Raw genomic sequence first — 11,730 nt, forward strand, 5'->3', positions numbered from 1 at the left:
CTATTACCAGGCCAGATTTGAGCTATGCTGTTGGATTGGTAAGTCAGTTTATGCAGGCTCCAAGGAAACCACATTTGGATGCGGCTAGACGCATACTCAGGTATGTGAAGTCCACATTGCAGTATGGACTATTTTATGAGACTGGGGTTCAGATACAGCTGCATGGATACACTGATGCTGATTGGGCTGGTAGTGTTTCTGATAGACGATCTACCAGTGGATATGTGTTCTCTTTTGGGAGTGCTGCAGTCACTTGGAGCAGCAAGAAACAGCCTACAGTTGCCTTGTCGAGCACAGAGGCTGAGTACAGGGGTGCAGCAATGGCTGCATGTGAGGTAGCTTGGTTGCATAAGCTACTTTATGATATGCATCAGTCTACAGATGGGCCAGTTGTCATTTATTGTGACAACATGAGTAGTATACACTTGGCAAATAACCCAGTCTATCATGCTAGAACAAAGCACATTGAGGTGCATTATCACTATGTGCGGGAGAGGGTTTTAGTAGGTCTTATTGATCTAGTTTATGTCAGCACAGAGAATCAGGTAGCTGACATATTTACGAAGGCATTGGGCGCAGAGAAGCTGCGCAAGTTCAGAGACCTGCTTGGTGTGCAGGAATTGGGATTGAGCTCGAGGGGGAGTGTTGAGATATCGAGCTCCACTCGTGATACGCCAGGGTGACCGTTGTGTATTTATGTCACCGACTTGTCAGTTGCAGATGCGTTGGTACACCGTCCATGAATAATAGCTACATGATAGCTATCCTTATCTACTCTAGTTCGTGGCTCAGTTAGTATGCCACCTTAGTTAATTGAGTTTGGTTTGAGACCCATATATAGGGTTCTTCTATTTCTTTGTATGAGAGTTCTTTTGGCTTACACAACTAAGAAGAGGAAAACTGTTTTCAGCCTCCACCCTTGTGTGTATTCCCCCATTGTGCAAGCAAGAAAGCTACAAGTGAGACTCCTTCCTTCTCTCCCACAATCTTGACAGATTGCATAGGCATATCCTTAGGCTGAGAGCTAAGGGTAGTTTCATGTTCCACATCTCGGACATTTGGAAGCTCAAATGGAGATAGAGATCGGGATTGAGCAGCTGCACTTGACGCCTGTTGTTGTGCTTCCTATGTCCGTTTAGGAAAAGAAGGCGTAGAAGATTTAGGACTCCTAGGTGGACTTGGCAATTGCTAAAAGATTTGCTCGTGACTATTAGACAATTCTGCCATTTGTTTTGTTGAGCAATCAACCTTATCATGAGCAACATTGCGCCTGTGGTGCTCATTATCCTCTTGGGAAGTCAAAGGCTCCTTGGGAACTAGTGGCTTTTGTGCACACTCGATGGTTACATCTGATATCCGCTTATTAGGCATGTTAAGCTGAGGATCTACATTTTGGATAGTCATGTTTGGCTTCTTGATTTTAATTGTGAGGGGCTCAATCACTCTAATGTTATTGACTCAAGATTTGGATTTTCGTTTAGATTTCCTCATATGCTTCTTTGCCTTTGATACAATTTGGCCTTGATAGAGGTGGTTTAGCAAGGGGACTTTGGCACTCAAATCCATCGGTTACCTACGTAATACCCTTGAGCACGTAGCAATGCTTTGGATTTCCATCGCGGTGTTATGCTGGCTCTCCACCATTGATACCTTCATCTATAAGGCTTGGGCTTCTTTTGTGGTCTTCTAAGATATTTGTAAGTCCAAAGCCTATCCTTGGCATTGTCTCTTGACCTTTTTGTTTCAAGCATAGCCTCACTCACCGGTTCTCTTTGTTCAACATGCGCTTGTATCAACTCTTTCAACAAGTCCTTGCTCTCGTTACTAGGCATGCCCGGTATGTCAAAATATTCATTGTCTTTCCCTCAAGGTTTGATGAGGTCACCCTTGCTAAAGGTTGTGATTATCCTCACACCCGGTAGTGTCAAGTGTATCCTCTGTGCTACATAATTAGCCTCACACTTTGTTGCCCTTTTGAAGGGTCTTCCTAGGAGGGTTTCCTGTTCACAAATAGCACTATTTGGAGGAACATGGAATAGAATAGGCAAGCTTTCAATTTCAATAGTTACAAAGGATTTTGCACTTTCCTATAAGTGCTTGTGATTGTTCCCCGCAAGGACTAAGAGTTGCATTAGTTGGTGTAAGCTCTGGTTGGCCTGGTAGGGTCCATACTTCATAGGTCAAGATATTAAAACCTACTCTAGTGTGAGTATTAGTTGGTGTAAGTTATGGTTGGCCTAGTAGGGTCCATGCTTCATAGGTCAATATATTAAAACATGCTCCTTTATCAATGAGAGCATCAACACTATGCTTTGTTTTTGTGGTACTATGTCTTCATCTTCCGAGTCTTGGCTTATAAATTCAAGCCTTCTAGTACATCCCTTTGAGTCCCTGACTGCACAACCAGATGTGGATTCTCTACTGATGTCTTGGGTCATCTGTGCAGTGCCATTCAAGATGCATCTATCGTTAGGACTGTTATGTCTAGTCATCCTCACAGTAGTTGTATCTTGATGTTGTTGCATTCCACTTTGACTAGATACAGCCCAAATACAACATATGCATGTTTTTGTGGTGTGGCATTTTTGCCCTTGTTGACTAGATTGGCCCATTGAGATTCTAGGGTCTCTGTTTGTCTTTGTTCAGGCATGGGCTTTTGGTTGTTGTTTCACAAATGAGAATCTATGCTTGTGTAGAGCCATTACTACACTAGGATCTAATTGGGAGGACTTGTCACAGTGCACATTTTCTTTCTAGCCTACTTAGGGGAGGTGTGGAGGCCCCCTCTGCATAGGGTCATTATAGTAAATACCATGTGCGATTTGAAGGACCATTTGTAGCCAAGTTTTGGACTACTTGATCTAGATTTCAGTCCAGTGATAGATCTATGAGGTGGTTTCGGCTCTATATGGTCTCTGGGTCGGTTTCAGAGTCTACACGTTAAAATTTTGAAAAAATCAAAATTCGGCCCAACGGGTCCAAATTTTAGGGGCCGAATGCCCTATTCGGCTCGTCCGAATGGCCAAGGGCCGAATGCAACTGGTCCGAATATCAAATTTAGCCAGTTTGAATGTGGTTGTCCAAGGGCCGAGTCAGGTGGGGCGAGGTCCAAATGGAGAATTCGGTTAGGCCGAATGTCAACTTGTTGGGCCGAGTCAGCAGGCCGAGGGCCGATTTTGGGACTCAGCCCTAAATCACCGTCACTCGAACGGGCTAAACGCGACGCGATTTTGGCCAACGCAAGAATAAATCGCTCGAATCACACAATTTAGGCCATGGCCTATCACACACACCTCCAAATCAAAGCTATGGATAGAGAGGAAGAGTTATATATACCTAGAATAGCAAATAAACTCCAAAATGCAAATCGACAAACAAATCAAACCCTCTTGCCTTGTTATGACAACAAAAACCCTAAAGCTTGTTTTTCTCTTTTTTCTTTGTTTTTTCCTATCCTAATGCATCCAAATAAAAAAGAAAACACCTACACTACTTTCCAAATCCAAAAAACCAAAAACTTACTTGCTAAGGAGATCGAATACCTCTTCAAACTCCCTCGCTCCCTACCTATCTACCACAAGCACCAGTTCAGGAATGAAACTCTTACTTCAATGCTCAATTTGAAGCACACAAGTGCTCAAGCTTGAATCCACTGGTCCTAGCAATGGAACCAAAATGTAGAGGCGATCAACCGCCAAGACCCACAGACCGCCGCTTATTGTTCAAGCGTTTTAAGATTAGCACTAATGGCTACCTCTCATATAGCCAGTAGGCCATCTCTCTCTAAGAGTGTAGTGAGATTACCTCCATGCCCAATCGAGTTGCCTCCTCTCCCGAGTACTCAGGTAGCTCCACGATCCAAGTGCAAGCTTCAAGCGAGCTCCATCCTCAAGCTCCATGCTCCAAGCTCCATTGCCCCGAGCAAAACAAGAGAAAATAAGAGAAGAGAAGAAGAGAGGAGAAGATGGAGAGCTTCTCCACCACGGTCCCTCACCCTCACACTCAGTCCCTTGCACTCTCGCACTCCCTCTCTCAAGCACAAGCTCAAGCCAGCAAGAACAAGAAGAAGAAGAAAAAGAAGAAGAGGAGAGCTACTTTTGGCCACACACAAGAATGAGCTTCTCATTCACTTTTCAACTTTATATACAAATCTCTAAATCCCTTTTGGGCGGTCATCCCCTTATCCCCTTTTTTACATGGCCAACCGTGGCCTAGTCCCTTTCTCCCATTGTCCTCCTATCTTCCTAGCTTCTTTCCTACCGCCCATCTACCTTTACAATTTGCACGAGTGAGAGCCCGACGTTCTTAAAATAAATCATGATGTGCCTTGTGCTCTTTTATAAAAGTATTAACTTGCGCTTTTTCTTGTGCGCTTTTCTCCTTGATTTAGGACTTTCTTGCATTTCTTGTGTTTCCATATTGTTCTTGGCACACCTTCATCTTCCGTTTCACTTTTGCCTTGGCCTTGTCTTTTGCTTTAGATTTTTCGAATTTTCCACCTTGTTTGTCTGAGGGTTAACAATGACCTTGGATATGGTTGTGACATACTTTGACAATTGGATTTGAGTTACATTTGATGTACTTTTTATTTAGTTGCCTTGAGCTTATATTCACTCACTTACAATTATTGAAGATTCATTTGACACTTATGCTCTTGGATATATTTGTAATGTGCTTGGGCTTCTCGAATGCTTTGATATCTTGAGCTTTGCTTGCTCACTTTGCATTCCAGATTTACATCCAGTGGGAGACTTTTGTACTTACTTGGCAAAGCTTGGTTCTTTGAGATAGTGGGACCCTTGGTTCATGTATATGCTCTCATGTATCCTATTGAACACAGTTACCTCTACTTATGGGCTGATTTGATTCCGTATGCTTTGGACATAAATACTTACCTCTGTCAATAGTTTCTTAGTTATAGTTATATATATATATATATATATATATATATATATATATATATATACATACATACTTATGGGATGTATGGCTTATTGACAATTTAAGATTATGATAGTCTTTAGTACTAATGGTCTATACTTAGTCACCATTAGTTTAATTATTTATATCTTGGTTACTACTCAAATATCCCTAGTAGTGAGAGCTTGCTTTCTTAGCTATTTTCCCATAGTTGGATTGATATATATAGTTGTCTTTATTTTAGCATTGTTATAATTACAATTCCTAGCATTGTCTTAGAGAGCAAACATTGTACTTTGATAGTCTATTACTTGTAGTTGGTGTAGACAACTCTATATTTTAGTATTTCCTCTTGTTTTGGCTGCGTTTTGGGGTTGATTTGCAATTATTTATAACAGCTCATTCTCTTGGATTTTACATTGGCATACTATCATTATGACCAATTCTTCAAATAATAGTGTTATTTTTAATACTACAAAGCTTGACGGCACGAACTTCACCTATTACACAAATATGGCATGTACTCATTTAAAAGAAGCAAGTTAGGCCTTTGAAAACCAAGAGTGTAAAGGCATTAATCAAAATACTTGGGATGAGTTGAATGAGCTATGTAAATCCACTATGATATTGTCATTATTAAAACAAGTTCATTTCAATGTTGTGGCACCTAAGGATAATGCTTGAAAATCATAATAGAAAATATGTAATCTTATGATAAACAAAGTCTTGCTTCACAAATGTATTGGTTGAAACAGCTCATGGACTTTCGCATATGAAGGAAGGGACTAGTGTGTTCACGCATTTGAATGAGTTTCACTCAATTTTCAACCTATTCACTTCGCAGGGCATTGAGTTTAAGGATAATTTTCCTCCCTTATTCTTGCTTGTGATACTTATTGAGTCACGGGACACTTTTCGTATTGTCATGTGTGTTAAGATACCAAGGATGGTTTGAAACTCCAAGATGTTGAGGGTGCCTTACTCATAGGATAATATTTCTTCATTATTCATACTTATGACACTTTTCAAGAAAGCACGTGGATGTAGCTTGTACTCCCCATGCATTGACTGTTAGGAATAGACATGATGGTAAGAGCAATAATGACCGCCATGTTGGAGACTCATAGAGGTCTCAATCTCATAAGCAGTCTCGTAGAGTAAGTTTCATGGTCGTAAGTCTTCTCTTACATGTCATTATTGTGGAAAGCAAGGTCATATTAGGCCACAAAACAATGATAAGTGCAAGGAGAAAGGCCAGGGTAAAGTGCAGGATAAGTTTGATAATCATATAATTGTTCTTAGTAAGTCTAGCATAAAAATTAAGGAGATAAATGCCTTGGAACCAAAGTTTGATTATAATTACATATTGGCATCTTTTTCTCTATGTTGCATGATGCCTCATCCACTTTTTCTCAATGTTAGTTGCTTGATTCGGGGGCTTCTTTTCAAGTTACCCTGCATAGGGATTGATTTCATTTCTATCACATCATGACAGGTTTCGTGAGACTAAGAAATGACTTGGCATTGGTGATATTAGATTGTAGTTTGCTTTGGGCAACACTTTTGTTTTGCATGATGTACTCTTTGTTGGACAGTTGGATGATGTAGGATATCATGTACCTTTTGGTGATTCTGTTTGGAAGATTAGCTGTGGGAATCTTGTCTTTACTCGAGGTGCCAACCTTGGTAGCCTTTATTCTTTGCATGTATATGGGTCTATCAACCATTTTTTGGCCATGGCTAATATACCACATGTATCTTTATGGTATCATTACCTTGGGCACATGTCCTTAAAAAGAGCGGAAATGCTTTCTCATTTGTAGTATCTTTTGCCCCTTGACTATAACTGTTTTGATTCGTGTAACCATTGTCTTTATGGCAAGTAGACGTAGAGTTCTCCTTAAAAATATGGCATTACGTGCATGGGTGAGCCTTTGGTTCTTATTCATTGTGATGTATATGGCCCCATGTCCTATTAATCACTAGTTGGCTTGAAGTACTTTATGGCTTTCATTGATGATTATTGAGTGATTAGTCACATAAGTTTTAGGCATATCCCATAAAGTAGAAATCAGATGTATTGGCTACATTTTAGTATTTGCTTACTCTTGTATCTTTTGGTAATTTTGCGTGAAAGATTAGTTGTGGGAATCTTGTATTTACTCGAGATGCCAAGGTTGGCAGCCTTTATTCTTTGTATGATGTAGGATATCATGTATCTTTTAATGATTTTGCATGGAAGATTAACTATGGAAATCTTATGTTTTTTCGAGGTGCCAAGGTTGGCAACCTTTATTCTTTGTATGTATATGGGTCTATTGACCATGTTTTGGCCATGGCTGATATACCACATGTATCTTTATGGTGTCGTTGCCTTGGGCACATGTCCTTAAAAGGAACATAAATGCTTTCTCATTTGTAGTAGCTTTTGCCCCCCTCGACTATAGATGTTTTGATTCATGTAATCATTGTCTTTATGGTAGGCAAACATAGAGTTCTCTTAAGAAGTATGGCATTACGCACATGGGTGAGCCTCTGGTTCTTATTTGTTGTGATATATATGGCTCCGTGTCCTATTAATCACTAGTTGGCATGAAGTACTTTATGGCTTTCATTGATGATTATTCACATAAGGTCTAGGCATATCCCATAAAGTAGAAATCTGATGTATTGGCTACCTTTTGTGTTTGCTTACTCTTGTTGAGAACCAGTCTATGTATAGGCTGCAATATCTAAGGTTAGGTCATGGGGGTGAATATGTCTCTAAAGTATTTGAGTAGTTTTGCGATGAGTAAGGTATTAAGCATTACTTGATTGCCCCTTACACCACCCTAGAATAGTGTCGAAGAGCACATGAATAAGACGACTCAAGAGAGAGTCTGTAGTATCTTAGCCATGTAGGATTATTATAGCATTTTTGGACCGAGGCAATTAATACTGTTGTACACTTAATAAACAAATCCCCATGTACTATCATTGGTCATTAGGTTGTAGAGGAGGTATGGTGGTCTAGAGAACCTCCATCATATGCTCATTTGTGTGTATTTAGATGTGAGGCTTTTTGCCATGTTCTCAAAAACAAATGCAATAAGCTAGATCCTAAATCTATGAAATGCATCTTTCTTGGTTACAGGGATATAGGTGAGATGGACTATGGCCTATGGGATCCGTAGGCTAAAAAGGCCATCCGTAATAGCCATCATATTGTTATTTTCCATGAGGAGAAGATATATAAGCAACCTAAGCAAATAGTTGAGGTACGCAAAGTGATATTTTAGGAGGAGCCTCCTATTACCATATAGCTAGCTAGACAGCCTATAGTTGATGTTCCAGTGGCCCATGATCATGATATTGAATAGGAAGTATACGCCCCCTAGTCTGTTTTGCGATAGTCTACTAGAGATAGACGTCAGCGTGATCGATTTGTGCTCTTCATAGACTATGTTATGGTGACAGATGTTGATGAGTCTCTTACCTATGATAAGGCCGTGCATAGAGGTGATATTCACTCTTAAGAGAGGGCCATGTAGTCAAAGTATGACTCTTTGTAAAAATAATCATACATGAGATTTGTTTTCTTTACCTAGTGGAAAGCATGCTTTGCCATGCAAATGGGTGTACAAGTTAGAGAGTACCCCTAGACACCCCAAGTCAGCATATAAGGCCAAATTGGTTACAAAGGGTTTTAAGCAAGAGAATGGTGTTAACTTTGACGAGGTCTTCTCTCTTGTGGTTAAGATAACTACCCTATGCTGAGTACTAGCTTTGGTTGCACAGTTAGATCTAGACCTTTATCAGATGGATATAAAGACAACTTTCTTACATGGGAACCTTCATGATGGGATTTATATATTGAGGAAAAGCCTTTTTTATGGCCTTAAGTAGACACCTAGGGAATGGTACTACAAGTTTGATACTTTCATGCATTCATAGGGATATATAGGTAGTGATATGGATTTGTGTCTCTACGCAAAGAAGGCTCATGATGGCAGCCTAATTATCTTGGTACTCTATGTGGATGATATGTTGATTACTGGAATAGCTCATGATGAGCTAAATGCCTTGAAAATTCAACTCACAAAAGAGCTTTGAGATGAAGGACATGGAATAAACCTCGCATATTCTTGGCATGCACATCACACATGATTACTCTAAGGGGCTCCTTAACTTGTCACAAAAGGACTACGTATAGAAGGTCCTTGAGTGCTTCCATATGCAAGATGTTAAGTCTATTGGCTATCCTTTGCCTTCCCATGTGAAGGTCGGTTAGGTAGATTGTCTCTAATTAGATGAGTAGAAGGCTGAGATGACCAAGATTATGCATCTACAATGGGCAGTTTGATGTATGCCATGATAGTCACTAATCCAGATGCAGCATTTGTAGTGGGAGTTGTGGCATGCTATATGGCTACATCTAGGCATTGACATTGGGACACTATATAGGGTATCATGAGGTACTTGAAAGGCACTACAGATATGAGCATTTGCTATAGTGATCAGGATACTACAATTGTGGGTTACAATGACTTTGATTACGCAAGACATGAGGATAGTAGGAAGTCCACCTTCTGTTTCTTGGATGTCCATGGCACAAAAATGCATAGCCTTATCTACTACTAAGGTAGAGCATGTTGCAGCTAGCTGAGGCTTACAATACCAAGGAGTCCCTATAGTGACAAACCTTGGTATTAATATTACTCCCACATTACATTCGGACTCTATGAGTGCTATTTAATTGGTCAAGAATCTGGTCTTCCATGTGAAGACAAAGCACATTGAGATGCGCTATTACTTCATCAGGGAGGTGGTAGAGGACAAGTCTATTGAGCTTGTCAAGATCTCAATGAGACTGACAAGAATCCTGCAAATCTGCTCACAAAAAGTCTCTCAACGAAACATTTTGCCTTCCTTAGGAAGATAATGGTGTAGGATGAGATGACATGTATTCCTCATCTTATTATACTTTATGTACATTTGTACATTGTCACTTTTTCTTATCCTCTCCTCACTAGAGGCACATTTAAGTGGGAGATTGTTGGGAGTAAAGGTGTATGTACCCATGTTGCCTTGTGTATGTACCTATATCACCTTGTATTTACTTCACACATTGTGACCGCATACTTGTGCACTGCATGTGGTGGGCACCCAACAATGTCACTTTATTCTTTATTCTTTTAGTGACTACTGAATAAGGGAAGGCCAATCACACATTGTGACTATTCCTGCATACGATATCTCTCTCTCTTGCTCTCTTACTTCATCTACCATAGCTATTGCTTTGAAATTGCTTTTGCTTGTGTGCTTCCACTTGGGTTCTACCTTTCAATCTCTCACCCAACACAATTAATATTATCCTAGCAATTGATTGAACATTGGGTATAACTAATTCTCCATAGCAATCAAAGCTATATGGATCTTAGTTTTACAGATGATTGAGTGAGTTTTTAAAATGTTATTTTTTTAAATTGTTGATTGTATCTACTCTAATATACTATATGAATCAAATCACATTCTCAAATCAATTCTCTCTATTCCAATCTCCTACTCTAACCTACTCTATTTGCATAGGTTTCGAATTAAGCACAACACAAAATTAGGAGAGTGGCACCTCACCTATCCATCCCAATCTCTAGCTCTTATACCTCATATTTTATCGCACAGTGAGAATGCGAGCCTCTTAGAGAAATTGATTTTATTTATGTCTTAGTGATGAGATCGAAATGTTAGGCTACTATCTACATGACATATAAGACTTGGATAGATTCTAATTGTTTCAAGAGCTTCAATGTTCTAGGACTCAACTACCTCTCACACTATTTGCTTCTGATCTCATAGCCATCCACTTTCTCCTCACTCTCCTTGATAAGTAAGAAAATAGACAACAAAGAGTTTGCTATAGACTCACCTCCTCACCCTCATGCATTGTAGTTGGAATGCATTTGAAGACTAAATGATGACCTCACAATGCAAGTGTGGCTCCTTGGATCCTCTCCACCTCTTGTTGCAATAAATCACTCCTTTAGTCGTCCAACAAAGAGAGGAAACATAGAGAAGAAGAAAAGATATCCTAATCTCACCTTGACTCTGCCTCTCATCCTCCAAATTATGAAAGAAAAAGGGGAATTGGGATTCCTCAATAGGATGATTCTTGCATTCATCTAAACATCTAAAATAAGTACTACCAACCCAAATGGTCATTTGGTCAGTATTTATGATAGCTTTGATCCTAAAATTTTAATGTTCTTTTTTAAACAAAAGTGGTTGATCATTAAATAGGGTGAACAAGTAAAGTGCTTCTAAATGGTTGAAGAAGACTAATGTGAAAAGTGTTGTGAATATTCCAATGTGAATGTAGGTAAAGTTTAAAGTCATTGTCATTGATTTTCTTAATGAGTTTAAAGGGTCCATAACATCAAAAAACAAGCTTAGCATTTGGATTTTTCTAGTCTACATTTCTAAATCCTAACTTGGAGCAGTACAAGATTATCAAGCTTTAGCAATCATGCCTTGAATTTGAGCTATAATACGTGAATGATCATGCACAATGAGATAATCTAGGAAGAATAATTTCACTTGTACTATATTAATAGGCCAAGAAAATGCATTATCACATAGTTCAAAATAAGAATATTCAACGACTTTAGTTTATGATGATGCTGAGCTAAACATTAAGGACATGAAAAAACAAAACCTATCTAATATAAACATATATATTTTATAGCCTATTGAAAGTTATAAAAAATATAAGTAAATTTTAGGTTTAAATCAATATTATTAGGATTTAGATTGGAAGGTAATAGTTCATCAACC

Source organism: Lygodium microphyllum, chromosome 13 (genome assembly GCF_053477565.2).
Source record: "Lygodium microphyllum isolate KBCC chromosome 13, Lygodium_microphyllum_v1.1.10, whole genome shotgun sequence".
NCBI classification, from domain to species: domain Eukaryota; kingdom Viridiplantae; phylum Streptophyta; class Polypodiopsida; order Schizaeales; family Lygodiaceae; genus Lygodium; species Lygodium microphyllum.